General features: G+C 48.4%; 1 pseudogene; it reads right to left on the reverse strand.

The window, feature by feature from the left end:
• Nucleotides 1–2,124: 2,124 nt before the first annotated feature.
• On the reverse strand, nt 2,125–2,237 carry LOC116822455 (U6 spliceosomal RNA; annotated as a pseudogene).
• Nucleotides 2,238–17,514: the final 15,277 nt, after the last annotated feature.

The following is a 17,514-nucleotide window of genomic DNA, read 5'->3' on the forward strand; positions in this document are numbered from 1 at the left end:
CTCAGGGAGGTGAGCTCCCTTTAAAATACAGAGCAGTCAGAAATGATTATAGCTCTGGCATTGATTTACACTGCTGGCAAGGGAAAAAGCCCAAGAGAAGGAAGATAAAAATAAACGTGTGTTGTGAAGAAGCAAAGCTTGTTAATAGGGATGCAGGCAACATAGTTACAGGGAGATACTCGTAGCCGGTTCTTTTAGAGGATCGCTGGTCTCCACTTCCTCTGGCTGAGATTGTCAGCTCTTTGGTCTGTGTTTGTACAGTGCCTAGCACCCTGAGGGCCTGGCCCATGTCTGGGGCTCCTAGGCACTACTGCAACACAGAATAAGAATTTCATATTCCTTCATTTGAAAATGTGGCTCCAGTCTGAACAGTGACTCTCGAGATGGTATTGTGGGGTGGCATATTACTTATCATGAAAGACCTGATCGAGAAGAATGGTGATACATTGGAGAGGGTTCAGAGATTAGAAGGATTAGAAACCAAGCCTGATCGTGAGAGATTCATAGAGCTGAAATGCTTTAGCTTAACAAAGAGAACATTCAGGGGAGACTTGATCACAGTCTAAGTATCTACAAGGGAGACAAATATTTGACAATGTTCTTTTCAGTCTGTCAGAGAAAGGTCTAACATGATCCAGTGGCCGGAAATAAGGCATAGATTTTGAAGAGTGAGAGTAATTAACCACTGAACAATTTACCAAGGGTTGTGGTGGATTCTTCATCACTGACCATTGTTAAATCAAGACTGGATGTTTTTCTAAGTGATCTGCTCTAGGAAGGATTGTGAGGCAGGTGTCTAGCCTGTGCTATACAGGAGGCCAGACTAGATGGTCACAGTGGTTCCTTCTGGCCTTGGAATCTATGTATCTCTGATCCCAGATCCATGTGAGTCAGTGGAACAAATGGGAGGATTCCAAGGATCTGTAGACAAGGACTTTATTTTCTTATCCTGCCCCATTCCTGCAAACTTCTCTGTTTCAAGAACCTTGCTCTGCCCTATTGTTTCACTCTGTTAAGAGAGAGAGACTGGGAAGAGGGGGGTGGTGCTCAAAACCCTATATCGCCTGCAGTTTGGCCACCCATTAAATCAGAGGCGAGAGCAGTCTGTAACTACCACGGGGAGAGCAGCAATGCTTATTCTGTTATTCTAGGCCAGATCGACATCGGAAACTTGCCAGTATAATAACATCAGTGACTTTTTTAATGACACTCTGTGGTGGAGCAGACAAACCCCACGATGGGCAACACAGAATTAATGAGTTAATGTGGACACCACCCTGGTTCACCTTTGAAAGATGTCAGAATGGGAGGAAGAATCTTAAAAGGGAAAAACCCAACTCAGTTGATGGCAGACCAGTGAACAGAGCAGGTCTTGAGCCCTCAGTTCTTGGAACAAGGGCTGGCTAAAAGCAAACACTCAGCTGATTGCTGCCTGGTGACCCCTCCTGGAAGGAAAGGAGGAGCTGGTGTGGATCCTTTTGTGGTGGGACTGTACCTTTGCACCAGCCAGGGAGCCCAGCTGGGCCCACAGCTTTACAGAAGTCCTCTGAGGGAAGAGGGCTTCACGACATCTTTGGGATGATTCATTTGGGTTTGTTCCTTTGCCAGCCCCTGGGAGAGGTGGATGGTCTGGGGCTCAGGCAGCGGGTTGAGTCTCTTAAAGTCTGTTAGTCTATAAGGTGCCACAGGACTCTTTGCTGCTTCTCTTAAGACTGGATTGGTATGGTGAAACACCTGGACACATCATGGCAGTGACATGCTCTGACGCTGGAGCAAGTCCTAGTTAGATGCAGCTGTCCCAGTATAAAAGTGCTTTTGCTGATATAGCTTATTTCATTCCAGAAACTGGTGTGACGTTATTGACATAATCTGTAACTGTATATATCACTGTTGTGACTACTGTATAATATTGTATAAAGGTTGGCATGTAAGGGGTCTATGGAGAGGTTATGGTTTGCTGTCTATATGTGTGTATCATTTTTGTAGTTGAAGTTATGAATATTGACTCCATATTGTCTGTACTTCAAACTTATGCTCTGCTTCTGGGTGACACCCCAGACAAGTTGGTGTCAGCTCTGCCTAGCCTGCTTGATGGCCCATTGAAGACCATCAGCTATACAGCTGACCCATTGAGAACGCTTCACGAATTTGCATGTCATCCTTGCGCAGGGGCCATGCTAATCTTCTCTGTATTGTTCCAATTTTAGTATATGTGCTGCCGAAGCGAGAGAAGGCACATACGCCTTGTGACTCAGCAAAGTATGCAGGGACTTGCCCATGTGACTCCAGACTCCATTTTGCTGTAAGTTTCCACAGTAAGAACAAAGAGGTGTTCTTACACCTGGAAAAGACTATAAAAGGCTGATGCCTCATCTCCATCTTGTCTTCAATCCTGCTTCTTACCTCTGGAGGGACTTTACTACAAATGGAAGCTTTACACTAAGGACTGATGACTCATCTCAGCTGTGAATGTACTGTACTCCAGAGACTTGATTTGAACCTGCCGCTTATTCCATCATTGCTACAAGCCTGAACCAAGAACTTTGCCATCACTGTATGTAATTGATTCCATTTAACCAATTCTAGCTCTCATCTCGATCTTTTTCCTTTTATGGATAAACCTTTAGATTTTAGATTCTAAAGGATTGGCAACAGTGTGATTTGTGGATAAGATCTAATGTGTATATTGACCTGGGTCTGGGGCTTGGTCCTTTGGGATTGAGAGAACCTTTTTTCTTTTACTGGGGTATTGGTTTTCATAACCATTTGTCCCCATAACGAGTGGCACTGGTGGTGATACAGGTAAACCAAGGGAATTGCTTGTGTGACTTGGGATTAGCCAGTGGGGTAAAACCAAAGTCCTCTCTGTCTGGCTGGTTTGCCTTAGAGGTGGGACAACCCCAGCCTTGGGCTGTAACTACCCTGCTTTAAGCAATTTGTCCTGAATTGGCACTAACAGTTGGGTCCCGCAAGAACCAGCATCGTTACAACTGGTCATTTACAAGCTCTACTAGCAAACCTTCTCTAGTGTAGACTAGACCCCAGACAAACTTTTGCAACAACCTCAGAAACCTTATATGAAGCCTGTCTGGAGCAAAACTTTCTACGAATGTGCTCTCTCCCACCTCCCCCCCCACCCCCGCCCCACTCCCATCCCAATCTGGCTGCTCCCACTGTAGTGATTGGTTTTGCCATTGACTTCAAGGGGTAACATTTTCAAAAGTACCTAAATGATCTAAGAGCCGAAGCCCCTTTTGAAAACGGCATTTAGGCACTTTGGAAAATTTTACCCAAAGCCCCAAAGAATGGAGTGATGCTGTTCCTCCCTCTATGCTAGTTATTGCTGCATTGTCCTGTCCTGTTCTGTCCTGTTCATAGCAGTGTTTTAAACAATCTGCCCCTTCCACCTGGGAGAGCACTGCTTGAATTCAATCATCTGTATCGTTGGCGCTCTGTACGTACCAATACAGAATATGGCAGGCTCGTCCCCGGGAGTAGCTCCGCTCACCTTAATGGGGAGGACTCTTGTACCGCAGAGTTTGGAGTTCCTGCTGCAAGATTAGGGAGCGATATCGCAGGGCAGCTGTCACTTGGGCTGTCAAGCCCAGGCCAATAGATAAGCCTTAGGATGTGGTGGTTGCAAAGCTGGTTTTATGCCCATGCACTGTCTGAGCAGTCCCAGCTGCAGTGGAAAGTCTCACATGGCTCTCACACCATATGAGTTTCTGTGTGTTCTAAGATCAAGCATGTGAACTCAGTACACAGCCCTGCGTCAGCTTCACAGTGCCTTCTTTTGTCAAAGGCAACCTGGCTTCAAATACCAGAGCAATAACGTCATCACCAGATATGCCCCAGAAGATGTGTTTTATCTGTAAACAGGCAAGCTGGAAGTGCCTGTGTAAACACGCCCAGGCGTGTCTGGAATCCCTTCCAGGCACTTCTATAACTCAACCACATGTTTTCACTGATTGCAGGTTTGTGTCTGCAGTAGGGCTAGTAGAAACATTAGTGTATGACTTAGAGATGTAAATGCGTGTGGTTAACCTGACTGGCTTCAAATCCTACTACTGCAATGAACAATTGGCTCATTCCTGTAGCCCCTGCTCAGGCGAGTGTGCCTGTTGATTCCAATGAGACTGCATGTTGAAGGAAAGGAGGCTGCAAGAAACAGCTGCACTGAGCTGACCACGCAGATTTCATGCACACTTTACTAGTTTTTGATCCTGTTGAGTTAGCTATAAAGGGCTCCCCCCCTCATCCCCTACATTGTGTATAATAATTTCCTGTCTGATACTTATACATTGGGTAAAATGCCCACAACTCTTCAATAACTAGCCCTTGGCATTTTAGTCTTTAGCAGTTGTGTTGTTATTGTGTAATATGTCCATTCTCTGAAATAGTATTTGGAGGCAGCACCGAAGGGTCTGAGCAGCAGCAGATGTTGGGGCTTTTCAGGCCAGTTCCTATTAGAGGATAAACCAATTATATGGAATCTGGGTATTTTCATAGTGTGACCTGTTGATTTATTTTACACCATAAACACCAGTCATGGAACAGAGGTGGTCACAAGAAACTAGAGGTAGATTATGGTTTTGTCGGACCCTGGGTCAGAGCAAGTGGGGACCCTTCCCCACCCCTTCTGCCTGAAGTCCTGTCCCTTCTGCCCCTCCCTGGCACTGGAGGTGAAGGGGCTTCCCCTGGCCACCCAGCACTGCTGCTGGGGAGCACTGGGCGGGCAGAGTGGGTCAATTGGCCCAATGGCTAATCTGCCACTGCATGCAGCATGTAGGCAAACCCCTCCTGAAATTTCAACAGAAATACCAATGCCTGATTTCCTGGAAGCAAGTCTGCACCCAGAACTGACTCTAGTTAGGGCGATCATGACAGAGGACAAACTCTCCTGCTGTTTGCAACAGCTCCCCAAAGAGACAACATCAAAAACTACCAATACAACAGTATTGCTTCAAAGCATGGTCACTGCTCTCATGCTCAGTGAAAGAGCTTGTAAGACTGTGTGCAACAAGGCCTTCTGGGGACTCCCACCTGCACAACTTATGTTAATAGAGCAGTGCAGAGACCTTCTGCACAAGGGTGGATTTCATCCTGAATGCATACCAGCTGCAGCCTCCAATATTCCTTATATCTGCCCCTCTATCCATGGAAGGGTGAGGGGAGCCAGTGTGACTCTTCTTGGCAGCCTTTTCTTGTATCAGGAAACATGGTTACCTGCCACCCCATTCCCCTCTCTTCCTTCTCACAGGTCATCCAGCAAGTCAAGTGAAAAGACCCACAGCATGACTTGAATCTAATGGCTGCTCTCTACATCGTGGAGGAGCATAGTGTGGGCAATCTGTAGTCACCAATTCATTGCTTGTGGTCAGATCTGAGAGCCACTGCTACCAGGGGGTTAAGGGGTTATGGATATAATCTTGTCCAGTCAAATGCTATCCCAATGCATCAGAGATTGCCTTTTACCCAATAGGGTGGAGCAGGTTTTACAAATGTACACCTAAAATCATAATGTGATTCCTAGGTTTGGTGGACCAATGGCGGCCAGTGGAGCAGGTCTCTCAGCTATGTGTAACCCTGTAGGAGAGAGACTGAACATTAACAATGATGCTCAATTAACATTTTGGAAGCAATCAACAGAGTCCGGGACCATGTTATCTCACATAGCCTGCTACAAATCAGGAATGTAGCAGTAAACGGAGCTACTCTATTGCAAAACTGGTGTAACTATGATCAGAATCAGGACCCTCCCCTTTGCTTTTAAACTTGGAGTTCTTCTTATTTGTATCAGAATAATACTTGGAGGCCCAAATTGAGATCAGGGCACCATTGTGCAAGGTGCTGTACAAACACATAGTAAGACACCTCCACCCTACCCCACAGAGACTTATAGTCTAAATAGAGAAGACAAGAAGACAAACAAAGAGTGGTACTAGAAATCAGCACGGGGAAGTGACAAAGCAATTGAGTGGCCAAGCCAGGAATAAGCCCAAGCTCCTCTGACTCCCATGCAGTGCCTCATCTACTAGGTAATGCTGCTGTCACACAATACATTCTGCTCTGTATTAATTTAACTGGTATTGAAGAAAACGTTAGGGTAAAGTAGGTTATTTTTGAGTGTGTAGCAAGGAGAGTGAAATCTATTTATACTGGTAACAGGAAATGAATCATTCATTAGTTGGTGATGATGTAACCGAAATCTAAACAGGGGAGCAACGTGTTATTTATGGGGATGGGTGTTGATTTTTTTTCCCTCAGAGATGCTCTTGCTAATTAACTTTTCATGACATGAATTTGTTTGCTTTAATGCATCCAGTTAGAAGAATTTTCTGATACATTATTTAAGGCCTGAAAACAAATATTGGATGCTGAGGCTGTGCACATGAAAGCTCAGAACAGCTCGTCTTCTCACTCAATTATTGATGGCGCTTTCTGCTGACTTTGAGATGTTCCCAGATGCATGGGGGAAGATTCTTGGGTTGTTGATGTGCCAATTCCACTGCCCACAGGCTACACATCTCCTCATCCCAGCATGTACTTGGGGCTTTTAGCATCGTGCTGTGCCCAGCACTTGGGGAGGCAGAGAATTTCCTTAGGATGATAATAAGTGCTTCGCCACCATCAAAAACCTGCCCACTGCAAAATTTGTGTCTGAAAGCACTGAAGATGATACAATAGTTTAGTTACTGCGCTGTTTTAACTGACAGTGCAAGCTGTTTTCTAACCTAAGCAAAAAGGCAGAGTGCTGGCTATAGGCTATAAGGGAGCAGAACAGTGAAGGAATTATAACGTACGGGCTACATTAATGCATGCATGCTATTAGAAAAGCTATCTCCATTATTTGTTTACTAGGGGTATGTCTTCACTACTGGCCAGATCGGCAGGCAGCGATTGATTCAGTGGGGATCAATTTATCGTGTCTAGTCTAGATGCGATAAATCGATCCCTGAGCACTCTCCCGTCGACTCCTGTACTCCAGCTCAGCAAGAGGCACAGGTGGCAGTCGACTCACCGTAGTGAAGACACCACAGAAAGTAAATCTAAGTACGTCGACTTCAGCCATGTTATTCACGTTGCTGAAGTTGCTTAACTTATATCGATCCCCCCGCTCCAGTGTAGACCAAGCCTAGATCATCTCATCCTTTTCACGAGGCCTGTGTCCAAAGCAATTGGTTCAGTGGATTGTTCTGATTTAAATAAAAAATAATTGCCAGCCACAGTGTTCACACAGGAATTAATGTGGGGCTGTTCTCTTGCCTGCCTTATACACAGTGCTTAATTTGTAGTGAAAGAGATGCTGGGGCTCAAGCAATTAGGTGCTGAGGCTCAAGCAATTTTTTTACTTTCATAACTGAAGCGGCAATCCCAGAGGTCCTGGGGCTATGAACTGCCAAGCCTAGAGGTGCTGGAACTTAGCATTGGCAAGCCCTGACACAAATTAAGCACAGGAGGTCTGGATAGAATATCAGGGTTGGAAGGGACCTCAGGAGGTCATCTAGTCCAACCCCCTGACATATTTTTGCCCCAGATCCCTAAATGGCCCCCTCAGGGATTGAGCTCACAACCCTGGGTTTAACAGGCCAATGCTCAAACCACTGAGCTATCCCTCCCCCAGATGATTACAGTGGTCCCTTCTTGCGTGGGATCTATGAATGAACAAGTGTACACACCAGAGTGAAAGTGATTTGGACCCCAGTATTATAGGATTAGCTTCTTACCCACTATAAATTGTCTCAGTGCCATTGGAATCCATGATGTCGAGCCCCATACGGGGAAAGTCATAGAATATGAGGGTTAGAAGGGACCTCAGGATGTATCTAGTCCAATCCCCTGCTTAAAGCAGGGCCAATCTCCAGACAGTTTTTTTGCCCTAGTTCCCTAAATGGCCCCCTCAAGGATTGAGCTCACAACCCTAGGGTTAGCAGGCTAATACTCAAACCACTGAGCTATCCCTTGCCTTCCACACCTAAGTGTTAGACTGTTTATCTATCAGTTTGAATAAATGAATACACATAGCTCAGTCAGTTATTGGGCTTTGTATACATGAAATTGCAAGACTGCCCATTTAGAAACTTTAGCACTATGGATTTATCACTCTTTAAATCTGCCTCATTTGCTAGATGATGAAGTTGAGATATAAAGCAGACAATGGCTTATGGACACAGAAATCTATTTAACAACCCAAATGACACCAAAAGGGGCACCATCCAAAAGTACAGGCCCAAAATGTGACCTTGTCTTACTGTTGATGTAAACAGATGGGTGAAGTCTTTTGGATTCTAAGGGTAATATCCTGGCCCTATTGAAGTTAATAGGAGTTATGCCATTGACTTCATGGGAGCCAGGGTTTCACCCTAAGGGCTTGATTCGCTACTGTGCTATTCCATTCTTATGTCAGTGTCATTCTATTAAAGTCACTGGAAGTGTACTAGGATAAAATTGGCACAATGCAATAGTGAACCAGTGCCTGAATAGCCGTCCTTTCTTTTTATAACTCAGACTATTGTATCATGAAGAAACCAATAACCATACTTACCACTGTTTTTGTGAAACCAAGACCTTTGATTTTGTGCTGCTTCTGTTTTTTCTGTAGCTGTATTTACCTACGTTAACAACTTTGTGTTGATTTCTGCTTATTTACACTGGTCTAAATCAGGAACAACTCTGTTCATTTCAGTGGAATTACCTTTGAAGTAGATTAGTATGACAGCTTAGAATTTTTCCTAGTGTTATCAGATGTATGCAGACAGCACAGAAGGCAAATAATCCTGTTCTCCTTGAAACCAAGGGAGATCTCAGTGTTTGGACAAAATTGTTAAGGAGCAAACATTTTATTATTAAGCTTTCAGGAAGGCATTGCAAAGAACGGGCAGTCAGAAATAAATCTATTAAAAAAATAAAAAGCTTTTTACCCTTTCCATAACTTGTCAATCAGAAAATAAAATCAAATTTTGGCTTGGCACAAGCGTTCATTAAAAATATTCTTTCCACTTAGTTTCTTTCCTGAGCAGTCAACCAAACTGCTTGATTTACTGTGACCTTGAAACCCAATGAAGCATTGCAAAGCAAACCCACTGATACACAAAGGCAGGGTGTTTTAACATGCAGTACGAACTATTCTGATCTCAGTAAGAAATAGCCAAGAGGTTATATCTAATGTTTAAATCTCATCCAAGCAAAGCTTTTACAAGGCGCCCTTTGTTAAGGATGTCATAGAAAACACAATTTGTGGAAGTTTACATCTCTGCTGTGTGGAATAGCACCTGGGATTACTATGGCAGCACCAAAGGCTCATCTGACATTTCACATCGTTTTAAAGTGATATACTTTAATTACAGTGCACTCTACCTTCCTGAGTTTGACACGGTCACTGACACAAGGCTATTGTGTTTTGCTGCCTAGCTTCTGCATGCCTGACGTTATGCTTCTTGGAATTGCAGGAGCTCTCTGGAATAGTCATAAAGAGTACCCAGGTGCTGTTACCGAGTGCATGTGACATAGTATATTTCACGTGCAATAAACAGTGTGCAAACACTTAATGATCTAATGCCCAGTCCTCACACTGGAAAAACACAACACTTCTTGGAATAGGGTTGCCAACTTTCTACTTGCACAAAACTGAACACCCTTGCCCGCTCCTGCCACTTCCTCTGAGGCGCCGCCCCTTTTTGAGCCCCCCCCACTCATTCCATCCCGCCCCTCCTTTTGCTCGCTCTCCTCACCCTCACTCACTCGCTCATTTTCACTGGGCTAGGGCAGGGGATTGGGGTGCGGGAGGGGGTGAGGACTCCAGAGTGGGACTGGAAATGAGGAGTTCAGGGTACAGGAGGGGGCTCCGTGCTGGGGCGGAGGGTTAGGGGGTTGGGGGTACAAGCTCCAACTAGGGGTGTGGGCTCTGGTGTGGGGCTGGGGATGAGGGATTAGGGGTGTAGAAGGGGGCTTGGGGCTGGGGCTGAGGGCTTCGGAGTGCGGGAAGGGGATCAGGGCTAGGGGTGGGACAGGGGGTTGGAGTATGGGAGGGGATCAGGAGTGCAGGCTCCAGGCGGTGCTTACTTCAGGCAGCTCTCAGAAGCAGCAGCATGTCCCCGCTCCGGCTCCTATGTGGAGGCATGGCCAGGTGGCCCTGCACACTGCCCTGTCTGCAGGCACCTCCCCCGCAGCTCCCATTGGCCACAGTTCTTGCCAGTGGGAGCTGTGGAGCTGGCGTTTCGGGCAGGGGCAATGCGCAGAGCCCCCTGGCTGCCCCTATGCCTAGAAGCCGGAGAAGGAACACATCACTGCATCTGAGAGCCGCGCTGAGCCACAGGAAGCAGGGAGCCTGCCTTAGCTCCGCTGCACTGCTGACTGGACTTTTAATGGCCTGGTCAGCGGTGCTGACTGGAGTTGCCAGGGTCCCTTTTCAACAAAGCGTTCTAGTCAAAAAACGGACACCGACACCCCTACTTGGAAGGCCGACCTGCAGCCAGACCAGGGCTGCTCACTCAGCGGCCATGACTCACCCCTCCAGCACTGCTGCCACCCCACCAGGAACCCTCCTGCTGTCTCGCGATGTAACAGATTCCCTAGGCTTCCAGCCTGCTCTAGATCCAGGTCCCATTCCTGCCCCAGCCTTGCCTGAGCCCTGTTCCAGCCTGCCTTAGTCTTGTCTTTGCCCTACTCTGACCTTGCTCTAGCCCTGCATCTGCCTTCTGACCCCCAGGCCCTCAGAATGCAGCTTGGATCTTTGGCCTGTATCTGGACTCCAGCTACGATACTGACTAGGCTTGCTTATGCAGTCTGACCTTGGTTCTGACCCATGGCCTGTCTCTGGATCCTGGTTCCAGCACTGCCCTTGGCCTGGTCCCAACCCTATGTCCGGCTCTGATCTGCAATCCAACCACCAGGCCTGACTACCTGGAACCAGTGCCTGGCACCTCTGCGCCAGGCTCCAGTGTGAGGAAAGGAACAATATGCTCCTGTGCACAATCTGTGAACTGAGTGCCGCCCACATGAGAAGCCCAAATCAGCTGCTGCTCTCAGGAGATCATGCAAGTATTCCAAACATGAGCCTGTGGAGTTGGCTGGCTCCTCAGGAGCTGCTCCTCCTCTGTGGGTTCAGATTAATATACAAGCAGTATAAACGTGTCTCAGGCCCCAGCTCCTAGAGTGTGATAACATCAGAAGCTTGGCTGTCATGTTTCTAACCTTCATGGTGGAGGAAAACAAGCTTGAAAATGTGACCCATGTGTAACTGATATGGCAATATCTGCCTGAGTCTGCAGGCAGGCTCCAGGAGCAGTCCTGATAGACAGCGTGGGAGCCACCTGGTCCCCAGCCACCAGCTGAGACGGTCAGACTCCCCACAGCTCAGGGGATAGGTGTTAGTCTGGATGAAATGGGCAGGGCTTCGATCCTCTGGTGGGCTCTGAAGGAATGATTCTTCCTTAGTGGTACTCAGGTGTCCCTACCCTTCTAGGCAATGGGTTTAGGCCTCTTAGCTCAAGTGGTGGAGGCTTATGCTTTAGAGCTAAAAGTTCTGGGTTCATTCCCTGCTAACAACCCAACTGGAGGGCGGCTGCACAAGCCACACAGCTTGCATTTTGAGTGCTCAGTGTGTGCGACCACATCGGAACACGAAAACATCGTGAAAAGATACTCGCTTCAATTCAAGCACTCAATTCAGCGGCGGTCACTGCCGCTAATGGAAATAGGCCAAATCTGTCCAGAAAAAAAAAATGTTACAAATGATTCACTCGTTTTTAGCTGGGACCGAATCACTGGTGACCCTTGGATTTGTTTCAGCTTCTTCATATGATGAATGACTTCAGTTGCTTTTTTCCCTTTATTCTTGAAACAAGCATGAGGTTAGACCTGGAGGAGTGTCTTCCTGAGAGCTTATCTGGGGGAATTATCACTGCAATCCTTTGGAATGTTCTGTGTCTTATCTTGTCAAAGCACCACATTCTGTTGCCATGGCGGCTGCAGGGGAGGGGATCAAAGCTCTTCCAAAGAGGTTTGACATTAGCTCCTGGCCACAAAGGGCCAGCCTGCAGGAATTCAGGGCACTGGCTTGAATATCCCTGCCAGGCATCTGAATGGCCTGTTTCATTGCCACCAGTGGCAGCTGGGCTCAGTGCAGGCCTTAGTGGATGAAATTCTCTGGCTCATGTTACACAGGAGGTTTGACCTACAGCTAGTCGGGCAGCTTTTGACAAAACGATTTTTCATCAGAAATTGATGATTCATTGAAAGTTTTCACAGAAACGTAGCAGTTTCAATCCAACTTTCTTCAGTAAGGTTTCTCAGGTCCAGGATGGAATTTCTGGTCCAAACCAGCAAGTAGGGCCCATCCCAGAATAGCCAATGGGTTAAGGCAGCGGTTCTTAAACTTCAGCAACCCGAGGATGCCCATTTTGATTTAAAAATTTTCACGGACCCCCAAGGTGGCTTCTAATTTTCCCAGGGGTGCTCAACCCCCGCTCAGCTCCAGGCCCCACCCCCACTCCACCCCTTCCCCTAAGGTCCCACCTCCACTTCCACGTCTTCCCACCCCCCACTCCACCTCTACCTCTTCTCAACCCCACCTCTTTTTGCCCCCTCCCCCAAGCATTTCCCATCCTTGCTCCTCCCGCTCCCTCCCAGTGCCTCCTGCATGCCACTGAACAGCTGTTCCCTGGCATGCAGGAGGCACTGGGAGAGAGGGGGAGGAGTTGATCAGCCCCGGACATGACTTGTGGAACTGCTGGAGTATCCTCATAGAACCCAGTTTGGGAACCACTGTGGTAAAGCATGCGCTGGGGATGCGAGAGATCCATACTCAAGTCCCTGCTCTGGCTGATTGGGAATTGGGGCTTGAACCGGGGTCTCCCAGTGAGCTGATGTGGAGTGGGTCTCTCTTTTTCTCAAGATAGTTTTGGAAAGGGCTCCTTTTCAGCCTGATGTTGAACGGAGACAAATGTTGAAACAAGGACATTTTCCCCAAAATAGAATTCTTGTTTTCCAGCCAGACTCAATGATCATCTGGGCCCTTCCCAGCCTTAAAATATATGAACTAACACTGTAAGCCCAAATGATCCCCAACAAAATGAAAGGGAATTCTGTTGTATGGCTGCATTTCAGCTCAGTTGGCTGCAGGAACCTGTCATACATGCGGGATGACTGGCCCTTAGCACTCACACGGCTGGGTTGCAACACTCTCTCTGTAATCATTCTATGGATGTACACAGCTAACGTTTGCCATACTAATACTGGCCTCCCGGCAGCAGGCAGCAATATTAAGCAGACATGTTCTTCAATACTCACACAGCCGCTCCCAAATTAATAGAAGCTGTCAGATAGTCTTGCTCAATTTATTTTTTAAAAATAATCATTACATGGCATTTTGAACTTGAATTTTCCCAGTATAGGACCTGATGCTGCCGGTGCTGCATGCATACTGAGCACCCTCGACTGCCTTTAGTCACTGGGAGTGGAGGGCATTCAGAACTCTGCAGGATTGGGCCCATGCAAAGCTATTGCTGGGTTTTAAAAAGTCTTGCAGATTTCAGGGGAGAGTTCAAACTGAGGCCCTGACCACATCTTGTGCTCATTAAATATTCCATGACTTTTTCCCGAAGAATAGGTATGTCTGGTTGAAATCCAGCTCAGGTAATTGCATCCTGCCCACCTAGAATTCTTTCTGTGCTTCAGTTGGATCAGTCTGTATCTGAAAGGGGAAAACTTGCAACAACTCTGAAAGACACTATTGCAAAGCAAACGTTTGATCTCGGGCTGAAACTATTCCAGAAGAGTTACTGTCTTTGGAGATGCTCGTTCAGTTCTCAGATGCTCTCAGATTACAGGCCCTTAGTGATTTTTTAATATTTTATGTTTACCTGTAAAGACATCTCTCCAAAGTGTATGTCATCTGAAACTTTCACTGCTTGTTCTTTTAGCAAGGGAGACTAGGGAAATCCTTCACAGGAGGGCCGCTAGTTTGTGTCACTCCCACCAAACCTAGAAAGAGCCATTCCTTCGGAGACTTCTTGTTGCATTTATTTGTAGATGGAACTTATAATGTTCATTGGTTCTGTTGGAGTGGTAAAAACCACGCAGCTGATTGAGAGGACTATCATTTGCTAGGAACACTGTGGCAGTCTCAGCTAGAGCCATGATACCTGCTAATGGAGCTATGCCATTTACCCCAATGCAGGATCTGCCCGACAGCGTTCAGAGCTTGCTCTCAAAGGAGTTCAGCATTTGATTTGGAAATCTTCTTTCTAGAGAGCTTCTCACTGAGAAGGGCCCTTAGAGTGACCAGATGTCCCAATTTTATAGGGACAGTCCCAATATTTGAGGCTTTTTCTTATATAGGCTCCTATTACCCCCACCCCACCCCATCCCAATTTTTCACACTTGCTGTCTGGTCACCCTAAGAACACTGGAATCAGCACTCCAGGAGCTTGTGTTTAGCAAGCAGCCTGAGACAGGGCAGGGTCCTGTGCCCGTCTCTTTTCACATTACAAACAGCTCAGACAGTGATCTTCTGATAAGCACCTCCTGAGGTGTATTTTATAACGTCCTCTCCACCACAGGCTCTGACAGCCTCGTCCCCTTTGCGCATCCTTCCTGGGTCTTCTCTACTTTCTGCCTAATGGGCTAAGAAGCCTCTTAGCTCTCCTCAGCCCAGCCCAATCCAGGCACAGGTCTACTCTAGAGCAACTGATTAGAGCTGCAGTCCCCAGAGTGCTGGATCAGCTGCTGTTGCCCAACCCTCGGTCACGCCACCAAATTCTCTTACTTCACTTGAAAGAATAAGGCAGGGAAATTAAGTCCATTGCTTAGGACTGAAACCAAGAGAACTGTTTCTGCAGGCTGCAAGTGGAGACTGGTTGGCTGACAATGGCCTCTGAAGCTGTTACTGGTTTATATAAAAAGACCCAGGATCACCATCAGATCTGCATCACTGGTGTCAAGGCTGATTCCCCACTCTGGCACTTTGAGTGCAGAAGGTGGGGGGCCCACAAGGATTCTTAAAAATTAATACTGGCCACCCCAGGCTTCTATTAAACTCCTAAGGTTACAGCTTCTCTCTGACCTTGGCTTGATAAACGCTGCCACCACCCAAATGCAAAATCCCTTTTTGAAGCCCAGGAAGGCGCACTTGGGAATTCCTTCCTGTGGGGTACCCTCAAGCCCTTTCTCTCTCTCTCTCTCTCTCACACACACACACATACGTGACGAACTGGGGGGTTTTCTGTATTTTCCAGTGGTTTGCATGCACAGGGGTTGGGACTCAGTGTCACTGGGGGTTACTGGTTTAACAAGGTGAGGGGAGAGGGAGTTTGTCATTACAGAGGACTGGAGAGGAACTCGAGACCCCAGCCGATGGCCTGGAGGATGGAGACCCCAGCAACTGGTGACCTGGAGATCCAGCTCAGGAGACACAGCCAGTTCTGGCCAGTGGGAGGACAATGGGCTGTGAAGAGAGGACCCCGGTGACCTGACCAGCCTGTTCCGGCCAGAGGAGGGCTGAGAGGAGAGGAGACCCAGGTCTTCCTGTTTATGACCCTGTTTACCTGGAGAGAAGACAATAGACAGAGGCGGGGCTTGGGGCCAGGGATATCGGAGGCCCATCTGGGAAGCAGGAGGACTCAGGGCTGGCGAGGGGAAGCAGGCAGAGCCCACCTGGATGCAGGGGGACTGGGATGTGCTGTGCTGAGGGAGGCCAGGCTTGAGGCCCTGAGAGTTTCCTGTGCTGTGTTCAACTCTCAATAAACCCTCCTGTTTTATGCTGGCTGAGAGTCACTCCAGTCTAGAGAACAGGGTTGCATCAACCCCTTCGAGGGTGAGGAGGCTCGGGGGGGTCCAGAGCGCATGGATACCGTGAGGGAGCCCACAGCAGAGACAGATGTGCTAAGGCTCAGAGAGGTGCGGCTCCAGGATGCGGAGGGGCCTGACCTCGAGAGACAGTGGATCCCTGAGAAGGGCTGTTGCATTGAAAGGGGCACCCCCCTGGAGATCGCACAGGGCCAAGAGTGGGCATGAGCTGTGAGTCCGTGACAATGTGGGAGCAGAAGATGGTTGGTGGATGCACCCTGTAGACGTTTGGCTGCAGGCGCAGGCGCTTTGCAGTGAGTGGCTGCCAGCGATAGAACAAGGGTATTGAACGGAACCAGCCTGGAAATGAACTAGAATCAGCTCCATAAGGGCGGGCTGAGCGTGGGACAGCTCACTAAGGAGCAGCTGATTGCTCATTTTGTAGACAATGACCTGTCTGAGAAACATGCTCCAGACCCCAGGGAGGCTCCCGGGGTGCCCGGTGAGCCAGGGAGTAGCTGTGGGGGCAGTCTGTGTAGCAACCAGGAGGGTATCAGACTCGACTCCCCAGTCAACACAGGGAGATCCCAGTCAGGTTCCTCCCTCGAGGAGCTGTGGAAACTAAAGCTGGAGCTGAAAGCAAAGGAGCTAGCACTGGAGGAATGGAGGCTGTTGGACCGTGTAGAACTGCAGAAGCATAAGTTGGCGATGGAGGAGCGGCAGGCCAAGAGGGCCTGCCAGGGGGTAAGTGGGGAAGGGCCCCGAGATGCCAGTGATGTGGGGACTCTAGACTCCCAACTGCTGCCCCAGTTCTAGAAGAGGGGATATTGATGCCTATCTCACAGCCTTTGAGAAGGCCTGTGATCTGAACCAGATTGACCCTGCAGACAGGCTGCGCTGTCTGACCCCCCCCGCTGAGTCCCAAGGCTATAGAGGCGTTTAGCCAAATGGATGGTGTTGAGACGGGGGACTCTGACCTGTTCAAACAGGCTTTGCTGCTGAAGTTTGAACTGACCCCCGAGGCATACAAGAAACGATTCTGGAGTGTATGCAAGACCTCAGGTGTCACTTACAAGGAGGTTGCCAACCCGCTGGGGGAATATGTCCGCAAGTGGAGGAAAGGCACAGGGTCCACCACCGCAGAGGACGTGTATAACCTGGTGGGGTTGGAGCAGGTTATGTATATCTGCCCTCCGGACCTTAAGATGGGGCTAGTGGACCGGAAGCCCAAGGATCTGTGCAGTGCAGGGGCACTGGCAGATGAGTTTGTGGACAGCAGATTGGGGGCAGGAGGGAGACCCACATTGGGGGCCCAGAAGGGGAGTCACCCAGAGATCTCTCAAACATGGGACTCCAGGAAGCCCAGCTCAGGGGTGGCTGGGAATGCCGGGGTGGCCAACCCCCCACATGGGACTTGAGGGACCTGAAATGTAATTACTGTGGCCAAAAGGGGCACAAGGTGGCCCAGTGCCTGAAGATGAAGGAAATGGCAGCCTAGTAGAACCCGAGGGGTGTTAACTGGGTGGAAGCCTACCGAGAGGGGGCACTGCCAGCCAGGGGGCCACAGTTGAGAGGGCTGTGCCAAGAGGAGGGGACCACCAGGCCAGGTTCAGAGCGGCCATACTCAATCCGTTGGGTGAGCGTGGGACAGGCCCAGGGGACAATTGCCACATCATCTCCACTGAGGTGGGGAGAAGGTGCATCCAGGGGTTCTGGGATACAGGGGCA

Source organism: Chelonoidis abingdonii, chromosome 10, assembly GCF_003597395.2.
Source record: "Chelonoidis abingdonii isolate Lonesome George chromosome 10, CheloAbing_2.0, whole genome shotgun sequence".
NCBI lineage: Eukaryota > Metazoa > Chordata > Testudines > Testudinidae > Chelonoidis > Chelonoidis abingdonii.